This window comes from Mobula birostris, chromosome 2, assembly GCF_030028105.1.
Source record: "Mobula birostris isolate sMobBir1 chromosome 2, sMobBir1.hap1, whole genome shotgun sequence".
Lineage (NCBI taxonomy): Eukaryota > Metazoa > Chordata > Chondrichthyes > Myliobatiformes > Myliobatidae > Mobula > Mobula birostris.
In genome coordinates, this window is record NC_092371.1 from 4,853,693 (window position 1) to 4,862,047 (window position 8,355).

An 8,355-nucleotide genomic window follows, 5' to 3' on the forward strand; every position below is an offset into this window, starting at 1 on the left:
GACACGAGCCTACAAAGTACCCAGGACATCTTTAGGGAGCGGTGTCTCAGAAAGGCAGCGTCCATTATTAAAGATCTCCAGCACCCAGGGCATGCCCTTTTCTCACTGTTACCAGCAGGTAGGAGATACAGAAGCCTGAAGGCACACACTCAGCGATTCAGGAACAGCTTCTTACCCTCTGCCATCCGATTCCTAAACGGACATTGAATCTTTGAACACTGCCTCACTTTTTAAAAATATACAATATTTCTGTTTTTGCACATTTAAAAAAATCTATTCAATGTACGTAATTGATTTACTTGTTTATTTATTATTATGTTTTATTTTATTTATTATTTTTCCTCTCTCTAGATTATGTATTGCATTGAGCTGCTGCTGCTAAGTTAACAAATTTCACGTCACATGCTGGTGATAATAAACCTGATTCTGAAAAATAACAAATAATATATAAGTAAGTAATACCCATCCACAAAAAGGGTGATTTCCCAGTAGCCAACCATTTTAATCCCTAGCAACTCACTTGCACTATACTTTTTTTCATAGGTGCTGCCTGGCCTGCTGAGTTCCTCCAGCATCTTGTGTGTGTGTTGCTTGGAGTTCCAGCATCTGCAGATTTTCTCTTGTTTGTCATTTTAATTCCTATCCCCATTCCCATTCCGACATGTCTGTCTACGGCCTCCTCTTCTGCCAGGATGAGGCCACACTCAGGGTGAAGGAGCAACACCTCATATTCCATCTGGGTAGCCTCCAGCCTGATGGCATGAACATCAATTCCTCCTTCTGGTAATTCCACCTCTTACCTCTTCACTTCACCAGCCTATCACCTCCCCCGGTGCCCCTCCTCCCATGGTCTACTCTCCTCTCCAATTAGATTCCTTCTTCTCCAGCCCTTTGCCTTTTCCAACCATCACCCCCCAGCATCTTACTTCGTTACCCCTCCCCCAGCCACCTGGCTTCACCGATCACCTTCTAGATTGTCCTCCTAACCCTCCCCCCACCTTTTTATTCTGCCATCTTCCCCCTTCCTTTCCAGTCCTGATGAAGGGTCTCGGCCTGAAACGTCGACTGTTTATTCATTTCCATGGATGCTGCCTCATCTGCTGGGCTCCTCCAGCATTTTGTGTGTGTTGCTCTGGAAAGGAACGTAAGTTGCAGACTCCTTGAAAGTGAGTCAATGAGTTTTAGAATCCATTCAGAGCTGAGGTGAGTGAAGTTATCCACGATGGTGACATCCAAGTGTAGACGATTGATGAGAGTTTATTCATAGTAACTCCAAAAGAACATTGGTGGTTTGACCGAGCGACACCGTAACATTCTCAAAACTAGGACCCTGAGATTAGCACTAATAGGGCATCCACTTAAATAATACAAGTAACACAGAATCCCCAAGCCTGTCAAAATAAGCTTAACAATCTTAAACAGAAGGCACCAGGGACCGTGTTACAAAGAGCGAGTTGCTTGAGAAAAATCACAAGGAGCTCTAAACGATTAATGACTGTTGTTAAACAACAATGAACCAATTCAGGTGCTCTAAAAACCTCAGAGCCCAACACGCCCCAGCACCCCACAAAGGCCTTAAGAGCTAATTATTACAACTGGTTCAGGAGCCTGATGGTTGAAGGGTAATAACTCTCTGAACCTGCTGGTGTGGGACCTAAGGCTTCTGTACTTCCTGCCTGATGGCAGCAGTGAGAAGAGAACATGGACTGGATGGTGGGGGCAATTGTGTTCACACTGGAGTCTGTCTGGACTGTAGGTGAATTCAGGGGTAAAAGGAACAGGCAGGAAATTGGAAACAGGACAAGATCGGATCAGCTCAAATGGGGTCTTGCAATTTGGCCTACACCTCTTCCTATTAAACTTGAAGATCTTCCCACTGCACAGAACCTTTTGCTTGATGTATTCCTTTGTCAGGATTAGGCTCTCACTGACAACGCCAGCAGATATTACCTTTCCCTTGACGGAGTGAAAGGGTGAGCTGTCGTCTTGAACCACTGCAGTCCACGTGGGAAAGGGACTCTCATGGTGATCTCTGAGGAGGGAGTTATAGAATCATAGAGCACTATAGCACAGAAACTGCGGCCCATCTAGTCTGTAAAAGAAATCTGCCTAGTCCCATCAACCTGCATCTGACCATAGACCTCCATACCCCTCTCATCCATGTACTTATCCAAATGTCTAAATGCTGAAACCAAACCTGCATTCACCTCTCCCACTGGCAGCTTCTTCCACACTCATACCACCCTCCGAGCAAAGAGGTTCCCCTGAAATATTCCACCTTTCACCTTAAACCTCTGACCTCTGGTTCCAGTCTCACCCAACCTCAGTGGAAAATGCCGGCTATCTACACCCCTCATAATGTTGTATATGTCTGTCAAATCTCCTCTCATTTTCCTACGCTCCAGGGAACAAACTCCTAACCTATTCAACTCATGTCCTGGCAACATCCTTGTAAATCTTCTCTGCGCCATTTCAATTTTATTGATATCTTTCCTGTAGGCAGGTGACCAGAACTGCAACAAGTGTCCCAAGTTTGGTCTCACCAACATCTTATACAACTTCAATGTAACACCCTGACTCCTGTACTCAATACGTTGATTTATGAAGGCCAAAGTACTATAAGCTCTCTTTATGGCCCCACACCACTTTCAGGAATTATGGATTTGTATTCCCGGATCGCTCTGTTCTACCACACTCCTCAGTGCTCTACCATTCATTGCGTAAGCCGTTTGTCAAGTCTCCCCTCATTTCCTGCACTCCAGGGAAAAAAGTCTTAACTTCTTCAGCAACACTCACAACACACTGGAGGAACTCAGCAGGTTAGGCAGCATTCGTGGAAATGATCAGTTAACGTTTCGGGCCGGAACCCTTCCTCAGGACTGAAGAGGGAAGGGGCAGAGGCCCTGTAAAGAAGGTGGGGGAGGGTGGGAAGGAGAAGGCTTGTAGGTGCCAGTTCCCACCCTCCCCCCACCTTCTTTATAGGGCCTCTGCCCATTCCCTCTTCAGTCCTGACGAAGGGTTCCGGCCCGAAACGTCGACTGCTCATTTCCACGGATGCTGCCCGACCTGCTGAGTTCCTCCAGCATGTTGTGAGTGTTGCTCTGACCCCAGCATCTGCAGTGTAGTTTGTGTCTTAACTTCTTCAACCTTTCTCTATGATACTAATCCTCAAGATCTGCAACATCAAACAAGGGATTCAGACCTGGCGATGATGAATTAGTGGCCAAAGTATTTCCGAGTTGGGATGGCAGAGGGGGAGCTTGTGGGTAGAAGAGGTAGTGGGTTTGGGAGGGGCTGTCAAAGGAGCCCACGTGAGTAACTGTGGTGTGCTTTGAGACTGGTGCTGTTGTGACTGTGAACGAAGTCACCAGAGAGTCACCACGGAAGCTGGTGATATACGAGTCTTTATTCAGCACAACAAGCAGGCATCGTACTGCACACACTCTCGGTACAGGCCCACAAACCCAAAGGTACATCCCTTAAGATTTAAGGTAACAGTAGGTGATTCAATACAATTTTTTTTAGATTATGAGGACACGCAGTCCTCTTTTATTGTCATTTAGTAATGCATGCATTAAGAAATGATAAAATGTTTTTCCAGAACGATATCACAGAAACACATGACAAACTGACTTAAAAACTAACAAAAACCACATAATTATAACATATAGTTACAACAGTGCAAAGCAATACTGTAATTTGATAAAGAACAGACCATGGCACGGTAAAAGTCTCAAAGTCTCTCGAAAGTCCCACCATCTCAAGCAGACGGTAAACCTCCAGCGCCGCAAACTTGCCGATGCAGCATCCTGGAAGCATCCGACCTCAGTCCGACTCCGAGTCCGTCCGAAAACTCCGAGCCTCCGACTAGCCCTCCGAAACCGAGCACCATCTCTGCCGAGCACTTCGAACCCGGCCCCGGCAACAGGCAATAGGCAAAGCCGAGGATTTGGGGCCTTCGTCTCCGGAGATTCTCGATCGCACAGTAGCAGCGGCAGCGAAGCGGGCATTTCAGAAGTTTCTCCAGATGTTCCTCCGCACTCTCACATCTGCCTCCATCAAATCAGGATTGTGCACGGCCCCTAGTTAACACATATCGATATTCATTTGGAACGGCCGCGCGCTGTGTTGCGCCGCCATCTTCTCCTCCCTCCTGCAATACTTACGATGACATTGTTTACTTCATTACTTTGGGCTGACAAATGGTTCTTTTGAGATACGTACTGGAAGCACATTGTAATTGATAAGACATATCCGAAGGTCCAAATGCCTTTGGGAGAAATATTCTAAAACCTTTTGATGACAGTGAGCCAGACACCAAAACTAATATTGTCAGAGCTGTCCCTGAGTATACGAGCACACAAAAACTATTGACTGCCTCTACCTGTGACCACGTTTGAGATACTAAGTGACAATATCCATCTGGTCTGGCAGCTTGAACTCAGATCACAATGGTGCAAATAACTTAGCCGTGTTGTCTGGTTTGATGCAAGCTAATTAACACAACCCCATACCTTAACGTTTGGCTCTTAGCCCATGGAGCAGCCTGTGCTTTTAACTTCAATTTACTGCTTGCAACTTACAAAAAAAAAATGAAGGCTAATTGCAACCTTCTTGAACTTACTTACATTGACAATAAAAACCGAAGCCTGCTTTTTGCTTTAATTAATAACTGCTATATTCACATAAATCCAGAATACTCCCGAACAGTACAAGTTCCAGGCCACTGCCTTAGGAGCGGGTGAATTTCCCAAGGAAGCTGCCAGGGGATAAGAGGCTTTAATCCTGTTGGGAAAATGGAAGCAAGTGAAATCAACAAATGATGGAAATCCAGGTTAATTTCCACAGATGCAGCACACCCTGCCGAGTTCCTCCCACATTTGCATTGAATTAATGAGGAGATACTGACTCAGTTGACGACTGGGTCATGTGTTAGGCCATTCAGCCCACTGAGTCTTCTGCCATCCCACCATGGCTGATTTACTATCCCTCTCAACCCCATTCTCCTGCCTTCTCCCCACAACCTTTGATACCCTGACTCATCAAGAACCTATCAACCTCCACTTTAAATATACCCAATGACTTCGCCTCCACAACCACCTGTAGCAATGATATCCACAGACTCACCACTCTCTGGCTAAAGAAAAGAATCCTCCTAATTGCTGTTCTAAATGGATACCATTTTATTCTGAGGATGTGCCCTCTCTGGTCCTAGACTTCCTCACTATAGGACTCACCCTCTCCGAGTCCTTTCTATCTAGGCGATCCAAAATTTCATAGGCTTCAATTTGATCCTCCCGCATTCTTCTAATCTCCATAGAGTACAGGCCCGGAGCCATCAAATGCTCCTCACATGTTAAACTTTTCAATCTTGGGATCATTCTTGTAAACCCTCTCTAGCCCGCCCCCAATGCCAGGACATCTTTTCTTAGACAAGAGGCCCAAAACTGTGGAATTCGTTGCTACATGCAGCCGCAGAGATCAAGTCTTTGTGTATATTTAATGCAGAGGTTGATAGACCCTTGATTAGTCAGGACATGAACGGACATTGGGAGAAGGCAGGAGACTGGGGCTGAGAGGAACATAGACCAGCCATGATGAAATGGTGAAGCAGACCTGATGGGCCAAATATCTTATGGTCTTAAAACTACTCACAATACTCAAGTGCAGTCTGACTAATGCCTTATATAACCTTAGTATTACATCCTTGGTTTTATATTCTAGTCCTCTCGAAATGAATGCTAACATTATATACATTTGCCTTCCCCACCATCGACTTAACCTGCAAGTTAACCGGTAATACTGCACAAGGATTGTGTAAAACCAGAATGGGAGGTGGATGGTTAAAGAGTCAAAGTAAAACTTATGATCCAAGTTGCCATATACTACCTTGAAATACAAGAGAATTTATGAATAAATGAAGGCTCACAAACAACCAATGTACAAAGACAAATTGGGAAAATATGAAGTAAAACTGAGAACATGAATTGTACTGAGTCCTTCAAAGTGAGTTTGCAGGTTGCAGAAGCAGTTCAGAGTGGAGTTAACCACGCTGGTTCAGGAGCCTGATGGCTGTAGGGTAGTAACTAGACCTGAACCTGGCTTTGCTCTATCTGTCGTCTACATTAAATGTCTTAGATAACGTCTTTCACAAGGGATTTGGAAGGAAATGAACAGTTGAAGTTTCCGGTCGAGACCCTTCGTCAGATCTGGAATATTAATAACCCGAATGATGATATGGTAAACTGGATCAGCAGATTTGCTGTTGATACTGAGACTGGGGGCATAGCGTCAGTGAGGGAGACTTTCAAAGCTTGCGGCGGGATCTGGAGCAGCCGGGAGGATGAGCTGAAAATGACAGATGGAATTTAATGCAGACACGTGCCCCAGTGAGATGGTGGGTGGGGAAGGAGTACAAGCTAGCAGATGATAGGTGAGACCAGGTAAGGGGGAAAGTGGATGCGTGGGGGAGATAGGGTGAAGGAGATGAGGTGGATAGTCACGGTCAACTCCCTGGGGTAGGGGAGTCAAAACCTAGAGGGTGTAGTTTTATGGTAATAGGGGAAAAATATTAAAAGGGATCTGAGAGGCAACTTTTTCACCCAGAGGGTGGTGAGTATATGGAACGAGCTGCCAGAGAAAGTAGTAGTAGTAGTAATCATACTTTATTGATCCCGGGGGGAAATTGGTTTTCGTTACAGTTGCACCATAGATAATAAATAGTAATAGAACCATAAATAGTTAAATAGTAATATGTAAATTATGCCAGGAAATAAGTCCAGGACCAGCCTATTGGCTCAGGATGTCTGACCCTCCAAGGGAGGAGTTGTAAAGTTTGATGGCCACGGGCAGGAATGACTTCCTATGACACTCTGTGTTGCATCTCGGAGGAATGAGTCTCTGGCTGAATGTACTCCTGTGCCCACCCAGTACATTATGTAGTGGATGGGAGACATTGTCCAAGATGGCATGCAACTTGGACAGCATCCTCTTTTCAGACACCACTGTCAGAAAGTCCAGTTCCATCCCCACAACATCACTGGCCTTACGAATGAGTTTGCTGATTCTGTTGGTGTCTGCTACCCTCAGCCTGCTGCCCCAGCACACAACAGCAAACATGGTCGCACTGGCCACCACAGACTTGTAGAACATCCTCAGCATCGTCCGGCAGATGTTAAAGGACCTCAGTCTCCTCAGGAAATCGAGACGGCTCCGACCCTTCTTGTAGACAGCCTCAGTGTTCTTTGACCAGTCCAGTTTATTGTCAATTTGTGTCCCCAGGTATTTGTAATCCTCCACCATGTCCACACTGACCCCCTGGATGGAAACAGTGGTAGAAGCAGGTATAACTACACAGAGAGGAAATGTTTAGAGGGATGTGGGCTAAATGCCTGTGACTAACTCAGGCAAGCATGAGATGGGCTGAAGGGCCTGTTTCTGTGCTGTGTAACTCTGACCTTATATAAGGAGACCGTGTGTCTTGTACACAGATTTGCTGGTAACCTCATTATCAACTACAGGAGGAAGAAGCCAGAGGTCCATGAGACAATCCCTCACCATGGGATCAGAGGTGGAGGGAGTCAGTAGTTTTAATTTCCTTGGCATTATTATATTAGATCTTTTAGAAGTTTGCGTAGATGGTATGGAAACATCAAGGCCCAGGAATGGAAAAATCTACAGAAGGCCCAGTCCATCACAGACCCTCCCCACCAATGAACTCATCTACAAGGAGTGCTAGCACAGGAAAGCAGCATCCCTCATCAAGGACCCCCACCATCCTGAGATTTTATGTTTTGTAATAATGGATCTCAACACTTTCTCGATGACAAACAGTAGGCCAACTGGGCTACAGTCTCCAATAATCTGTAATCCGATGATTCTGAAATGCTGACTGATTTGATCACTTTCTGTTCACTGAAGGCCCTAGTTCCAATGTGACTTTTCAAGGTAAAGGTTGTGGACTGGGTGCAGAAGACATTCACCAGGATGCTGCCTGGATTAGCATGAGCTGTCAAGAGAGGCTGGACGAACTTGGGTTGCTTTCTCCGGAGTGGTGGAGGCCGAGGGAGATCTGATGGGACTTTATAAGTTACACAGATAGACATCATCATCATTATTATTATTATTCTGTGCCATGTCGTGTGATGTGGACACCATGGTGTTCTGTCTGTCTTTAATCCAGTCATTGTCATTCAACAGCCAGTATCTTTTCATGCAGGGTCAAAATATACTTTATTAGAGAGCGTGCATTTAAGGTCAGGAGGGAAAGTTCAAAGGAGATGTGTGGAGTGAGCTTTCTGTAAATAAACTTGGACTGTACCGGTTCATGTGAACCCTGTGTTGAACCTGTAGCTG